This window comes from Myotis yumanensis, unplaced genomic scaffold, assembly GCF_028538775.1.
Source record: "Myotis yumanensis isolate MYYU_CA2020_CCGP unplaced genomic scaffold, mMyoYum1.0.hap1 SCAF_4, whole genome shotgun sequence".
Lineage (NCBI taxonomy): Eukaryota > Metazoa > Chordata > Mammalia > Chiroptera > Vespertilionidae > Myotis > Myotis yumanensis.
The window spans coordinates 48,386,874-48,394,695 of record NW_027223755.1 but is presented as its reverse complement, the minus strand read 5'-3'; positions in this window follow the sequence as shown (position 1 = coordinate 48,394,695).

The following is a 7,822-nucleotide window of genomic DNA, read 5'->3' as shown; positions in this document are numbered from 1 at the left end:
ATTAGTCTTGGACTGACTTGTTTGATGTGCACAACAGAAAATATTTCACTTTTGAAGAACAAAAAAAAATAGGTTTATTTGCGTTATGCTTATTAATCTGTGCAGTTGTTCAGTGTCTGGTAAATTAACGTTCAAGAAAAAATACTAATTTTTATTAAAATGTTCTACTATTTTATGTTAATGATTACTCATTCCTTCCAGCCCTTTGTATTCAGCATGTCTCGATTGAAATGAACCCTCATTTCTATGAAAATTGAAGCTTTTGGTTTTTTTTGCGGCCCACATAAACTTAAACCTTGTTTATTTGGCCTGTGTTAGCCTTTGAGTTTGACATGCTTGGTGTAGAGTGAATGGAGTAAGAGCCGTTCAAAGTTCTGATGGTGAGTGATAGCCAGGGAAGTGGAAACTCACCAGGTGAGAAAAGCAGCTTTTAAGAGCATCCTGCCCGGCTGAGGTGGCTCAGTGGTTGAGCATTGACCTATGAACCAGGAGGTCATGATTCAATTCTGGGTCAGGGCACATGCCCAGGGTGTGGGCTCAATCCCCAGATTGGGGCGTGCAGGAGGCAGCAGATCAATGATTCTCTCTCATCATCAATGTTTCTATCTCTTGCTCTCCATCTCCCTTCCTCTCTGAAAGCAATATATATATATATATATATATATATATATATATATATATATATTTTTTTTTTTTTTTTTTTTTTTTTTTTAAGAGCATCTTTACCTAGGCTGACCTGAACTAAGTTGAGTTGAGATTGCAATAAAGGGTTAGGGGGAAGTTAAGAATTATTCTTATATAATAATGTCCTGTGAACACAGTATTTTTAAAAATAGTTTTGAAAGCTTTGAGGCTTAGATTACTAAATTTATCAAGACTTTGTTCACTGATTTCATTTGCTGAGGGAACCACTAAAATACTTTTTAAAGGCCCTCTCACTTTTTATCATATAGGTAACTGTCACAGAAGCAGAGTAGATAATACTCATTGGGAGTATGGAAAACAAAGCCTCCAAAAGCAATACACACAATGTATAAAATTTGCAAAAGGAGAGGTGAGATTCTGACAAACTCCAGAAAAGGATATAAAACAGTAGATGTAACCTTGACTCATAAGAGTTAATGCCAAATTTAGAGTTAAAGACACACACAATTGATCCTAATTATCGTGGCAATATGGCAAATGTTAGCCCTGGGATGCTTCTTCTCATCACCCAGCAGACAGAATGCAATGTGTGAATTTGGAATAGAAACTCATTTCATATTCACACAACATAATTATGAGGTAAATTTTCTGGAAAAACAATGAATGTAATAGATTCCAAAGTCAAGTGGAAGTGATTTTTAAATTATTTGCTATTTTAGGTTATTCAAAATAACCAAACATTGATTTTATAGCTATATCATCACATATTTGAAATGAATGAAAGAATAAATGAGTTTATGTACAGTGAAACATTAGACTGGAGTAGTAATTGGCTGCAGATAGAAAGGTGGAGTAGTTTGAAATATAAGCTCTCATCACTAGTATAACTTTATGCTTGAAAATTTATAAATGTTATATAGACAACATATACATATATAAAATCAAATGAGTTTCAGGCTAGAATGCACCTGATTATCTAGTCCATTCTTTCATCATTACGGACTTAAGTATTCAGTTTTACCATTAAAAATGTATTCACACATGTGATTAAAATTATTGTGTGAAGTATTACTACGGAACCTTAACCCAGAGAGTTTCTGGGTTTTACTCAAGGTCACAGTATTGGTTTAGGGTGGAACTGGCATAGCTCTTCATTCCTAGGGTAGTAGTCTCCTAAGAAAAGCACATCACTATATCCATGATTAGATAATTCAAACCAATTTAGTTAGAACTATTGAATAGATTATTTCTCCAGCGGGTAATTATTTTTATTATTCAAATTCCTTTTTCATTGTCTTTTAAAGCATCTGTATGGGAAAAAAAGCAAGAAGTTTGCACCATTTTTTTCAACACTATATTTACAATAATTTAATAAAAACTCTAATATTTAAAGGGAGTATTCTTAAGTTCCAGGCCTATCTTATTTTCTGGCCCACATAATTATGGAAAAACTTGTATGCTTAATAAAGTTATACTGTAAGTTCAGCATCCTCAAATTAAAGAAACATGTTTTAACTATGCTACAGGAATTTGTTACTTTTTCATAGATTTTTTTGAGACAAAAGTTGTTCTTTATTTCTTTTATGAACTCTTGGTCTCAGACGCGACAGTTGACACCTGATTTCCCTTTGGCAGATGACCAGATAAAGTCGACATTAACAACATGCAGAAAATTCCAAATACAGGGAAACGACAAATGTGTCAGATGATTGAATATTGAGTACAGCTGAAGGTGAGCAGAAATTATCTTTCCATCTTAGTTTGCAAAATACGTTAAAAGTGCTTTTTGCCTTTGCAAAAATACTTGACAAAGCACAGCTTTAAAATGAAGATAGTGGTTTTTAGATATGTTCTGTAAAAATATATACATTAGATAGTCACATAACAGTTTGAATCAGTATGTGTTTAATAGTAAGTGGGAGATATGTAAGCCCAACATTTGGGGAAAAACAAAATGATAATCAGATGATGAGTTTCTTCCACTAGGTTGAGCAATCATAATCAAGCCTGAGAACGATTCAGGTGTGGGCTCATCACCAACCCTCCTTGACCTTACTTGTCACCAAGGGAGCTTGTCGACAGAAAAGGGCAGGTGAACATGAACCCAGCATCATGCCGCCTGCAAAAGCATACTGGCTATTGCCTCTGCACTCATTTTTCCTTCCTTTCTTTAATGAGGATATCTTAATAGCTGTTTCTTAATTTCAAAAATAATGAAAAGCCAATGCAAATAATTCAAAAATTACAGAAAAGCACAAAGGAAAAAATGAAAGTTTAAAAAACAAAAAATCACCACCATGGCGACTATTCAAATATAATCTCTGTTAAGATGTTGGTATATCATTACCATTAAGTCAAAGCAGAAGCTTGTACTTTTCTTCTCATTATGTTAAAACCATTTTTTCATTTCAATAAATATTCTTCTACAACATTGCTTAAATGGCTGCATAAACACTTCCATTGTATGGATATACTCTAATTTACTTAACCTGTCTACAATAATTAGAGATCTAGATTTCCAATTTTGTTATTGTTAATAATTTCAGCACATTAATTTTTGTTCTTTGGTTTTTCTTATTTTTTAAATAAAAAAATAAGAATACCAAGTAACAGAAGAATAACTAAGGAAGAAGCATCTATTCTATTTTTATGAATAAATCCCTCTTTCAAATAAAGAGTTATAGAGGTTATTAAAAGTGTCTTTTGTCAGTTCAGTTCAGCTTGATGGCATTGAATTAGTCATTAAATTAGTTCTAGTCTGCTAAAAGAAACTGTTATATATTTTTTTTTTAGATTCTGAGTTATGTTTCTAATATTAATCATAAAATTAGAAAAAAATCAGCACATTTATTTTTTCAAAAGTGTTTATTGTCAGTGATAGTTGTAAAGTTTATACAAGAATCTTCTTTGGCAACCTATTAAACACAGAGCCATTGCGGTTGGGCTTTAAATAAAGGAAAATTGGTAAAAGTTATATATTCTTATGGTTTCCAAATAACAAAGGGAATTAAATAAGAGCCATATTTTGCTGCCAGTTTTGTATCTTAGTATATGCTTTTAAATATGATATTGAAATGTTTAGTTAAAAGAAAGCATTTAGAAAATTTTGACAGGAAAAGGAATGGAGATTGCTCAACTATGACAGCTGTTAACGGTGTCTAAACACAATGATGTGGTGGACCTCTATTCAAATGTGGAATTAGGGGAAAATTTTAAAACCCACATAAATGCATATTCTAAATTATAGTACAACACCAGTGAACTGATTTAAACCATGAAATTTGTTAGTGAACCAGATTCTTTCTAAAGAGTTTATTATATGTAAAACTATGTCCTGTGCTCTTTTTATCCTAAAAAAACAAACCAACAAACAAACAAAAAAACCCCCAAGATACCTCACTTTACTACCTAATATTTATGGACACTAAACTATATGAACTGAATGCACACACACACACACACACACACACACCAGAATATCTGCAAATTTATAAAACCTTTCTTTAGTACCTTGAAAAGTTCAACTGTAGTCAATTATCTTTATAAACTAGAACATTATGTGTAGAGATGTTCTCATATTAGGGTTATGAAGCAGGTTAATAATTTCATATTAGATGCTATTGCTCTTCTAGGCAAGTATATTTCATGCCAATAACACAAAATCAAGAAACACATCCAAACCAAGAACACATTTTGCTACTATCTTTTAAGAAAAGAGATATTATTTCTTTTCCCTGGAATTAATTTCTTGACTCACAGTTGTAGTAACTTCCATTTTCTTTCCCAAAACCTAATATAAATTCCACACATGTTATGGATCAGAACATAAGCCTTTTGAAAAATCTATATAAACCAGCTGTTTACAAGTTTTCTTTTTTGTGTGTTTTATTGGTTAGATGCAAATAGGTTTTTACATAGACCCCAGAATACAAAGAGAATTCTCTATAGGTACATTCAGCACATTCAGGTGTGGTACAATATTATAAGAAAAGTACATATTGTTTTCAAGATCAGAATCTTTAAAAAAGATGCACATTACGATAATCAGATAATAAATACCCAAATGAAGCTGTACATTATCACATCTTTGAACACTTTTTCCATTATACAGATCATAAAAATGCATTGTGGACTTGAGATTAATATGACCAATGGATAATGATGTCAGTGGCACTATAATATTGAAAATGTGAAAAAAATATTCTTGTTGCATTTACTCTCAATTTGATGACACAATGCTAGCATCAATTTTAAAAATGCTATATTCTTTGTTCCCAGTGTGCACCTTCACAAGCAGTTACTATTAAGACACACTAAAACACCAGGTCAGCATATATATGCATATATATCATGATATAAGTGACTTACTGCTTTTACAAAGGAGTTTTAAATTATGGTGGCAATTTCTTAGATTATATGCATGGTGACGTTTCCTCCAGCTTGTTCCCAATCTTCATGTTCTCTAATCATATTAGTAGAATTATATGTGATACACTAAAATATTTGTGTTAAAACCTGTAAAAGCTGAGGTTTGATTCAGGGGAAAGACACCACCCTAGGTGTCTTAAGCAGAAGGAACATAATTCAGGGTCTCTCCACATGATGTTTCTCCCACCTGGAATCCTTCCTCCATGCTCCAACCCATGGCACCTGCCATCTTTTTTTATTTCTAACCCTAGTCCTGGAGAACTTCCCTGAACCCCAAAGTTTGAGTAAAGTACGTGTTTTGTCAGAAATTTGTATTTTCTGTCATAAATACTTGTCCCATTTTTTCCTATCATAGATGCTTGTCACATTTTGTTGTAAGTATATCCATCTTCCTCACGAGGCTTTAAGCTCTGTGAAGACTGGCACTGTATCTGCTGTGCTTGTCTTTGCAGCACAACTCCTCACATAATGGCTGGCCATTTTGTGCGTCTACTCTTGTTCATGCTGCTTCAACCACATCCCTTACATTTTCCGTGGCACACATTTTCTCACCCCTCCTAACTCAGCTCAGGTGGTATGAGCACTAAACATTTTTCTTTAACTCCTAGATAGAATGTATTCCTTTCTTCTTTAAGATACCTCCCTTTCTTGGGGATTATTTGTTTGTAAGTAATGGAAACTCACTTCAATTATTTTCAATGAAAGTTAAAGCTTTATTACAAGGATATAAGCAGCTATGCTCAAATATAGACATAGCACTGACTAAAATCTTGAAATATTTCCATTTGAAATATTTCCATAATAGTTGCCAGAGTCCCAGCCAACAGAGCCACTCCTCTGGGATTCTGCCATGTAAACAGGAACTAAAGAATTCATGCCTGGTGTACCGAAGAGTCTCAGGTACCCAGCTCCAACTCCATAGGTAGTGGTTACCAAGAACTGGAGCACGAAAAGACTCCACCCAGGGCTGCATGGCCTCTTCCTCTCTATGCACCCGCTTATAATTTTTGTTCTTTTCACATTGACTTTTCAGTATCTGTGAGCACATGAGGGCAAGTGTGGTGTCTAAGTTAGTTCAGGCTACTTTAACAAAATACCGAAGACGGAGTGACTTATAAACAACGGAAGTTTATTTCCCACAGTTCTGAAGGTTGGGAAGTCCAAGATCAAGACACTACTATGGTCACATTCTAATGAAGGCTCTCTCCCTGGTTCATAATCTGTCCTTGCTGTTTCCTCACATAATGGAAGGGGCAAGAGAGCTCTGTGGAGTCTCTTTTCCAAGGGCACTAATCCCACTCATGAGGGTTCCACCTTCATTGCCTAATCACCCTTCCAAGGCCTCACCTTCTAATACTATCATCTTTAGGGGTTAGGATTTCAACATATGAATTTGAGTGGGGGGCACACAAACATTCAGACCATAACGCATTTCTATTCCAATTTTGTATTGCTTCCAGAAGACACTGGCTAATGCCTGCAATTGCTCACTTAATTCCTGGGGAGGGGCGGGGGGGGGGGGGGTGGAGGGAAGTCTGCCTTAGAATGTGTGTCAACCTAGCCCAATAACCAGCGGTCACAGGGCAGGGTCTCATATTACAGAAATCACTGCATTTGTCCAACTGCCTAAAGTGGGACGGTCTCAGGGAAGGGACATGGACTAAGCACTCACACCAAAATGTGTTTTCTATATGCCACTGAACCCTACCCAGGCAACTGTCATACAGCCTGAAGCATCTGTTTGCACTTATTTTAATATAGCTTTCTAATGGACTGTAAGTGGTTTGAGGGCAGAGGCTATAATTCATATTTTTTGAATCCTCATCATGGATATTTTTTCATTGATTTTTAGAGAGAGTGGAAGAGAAAGGGAAAGACAGAGAGAAATATCAATGGGAGAAAAACACATCAATTGGTTGCCTCCTGCACACGCCCCAACCAGGGCAGAGCCTGCCACCGACATACATGCCCTAGACTGGAATTGAACCCAGGACCCTTTGGTCCACAGGCCAATACTCTATCCACTGAGCCAAACCAGCTATCCCCAGTGCCTCGAACAGCACCTAGTATAAATGGGTGTTCAGTAAATGTTCATTTAATGTATGAATAAAATGGTAGAGGGGGAAAGAAACTAAACTAATCATCTCAACTAATTATTTCTTACATGTGTTCCAAGAAGCACTAATCCTATAAAACACTTTATATTAGAATTTGGCAAACTTTTCTGTAATAGCTAGATTGTAAATATTTTAGGCAATGCCAGCTCAATTATAACATATTTTCCTTTGTGTTATTTTTTACACAGCCCTTTTAAAACATCAAAAACATTCTTAGTTGGGGAACTGTATAAAAACCGGCAATAGATTGAATCTGGCCCACCGGCTATCATTTTCTGACTCTTATTTTATGTGATCAAATAAGTCTGCTGATGTAGACAGAACAATGGCCCCTGAAGATGTCCATGTCCTAACCCGAGAAACTGTGTATATGTTACCTTATATGGCAGAAGGGACTTTGCAGATGTGATTACATGTATGAGACTTGGATGGAGAGATCTATCCAGATGCACTTAATGTAAGCCCAAGGGTGCTTATATGAGTGAGGCAGAAGATTAGTATCACACACAGAGAAAGAGAGATTTGAAGATGGAGAGAGATTCTACTAGCCAATGAATGCAACTTCCAGAAGCTCAAAAAAACAATATTCTCATAGAAAAAAAAAGATTCTTCCCCAGAGCCTCCAGAAGCAT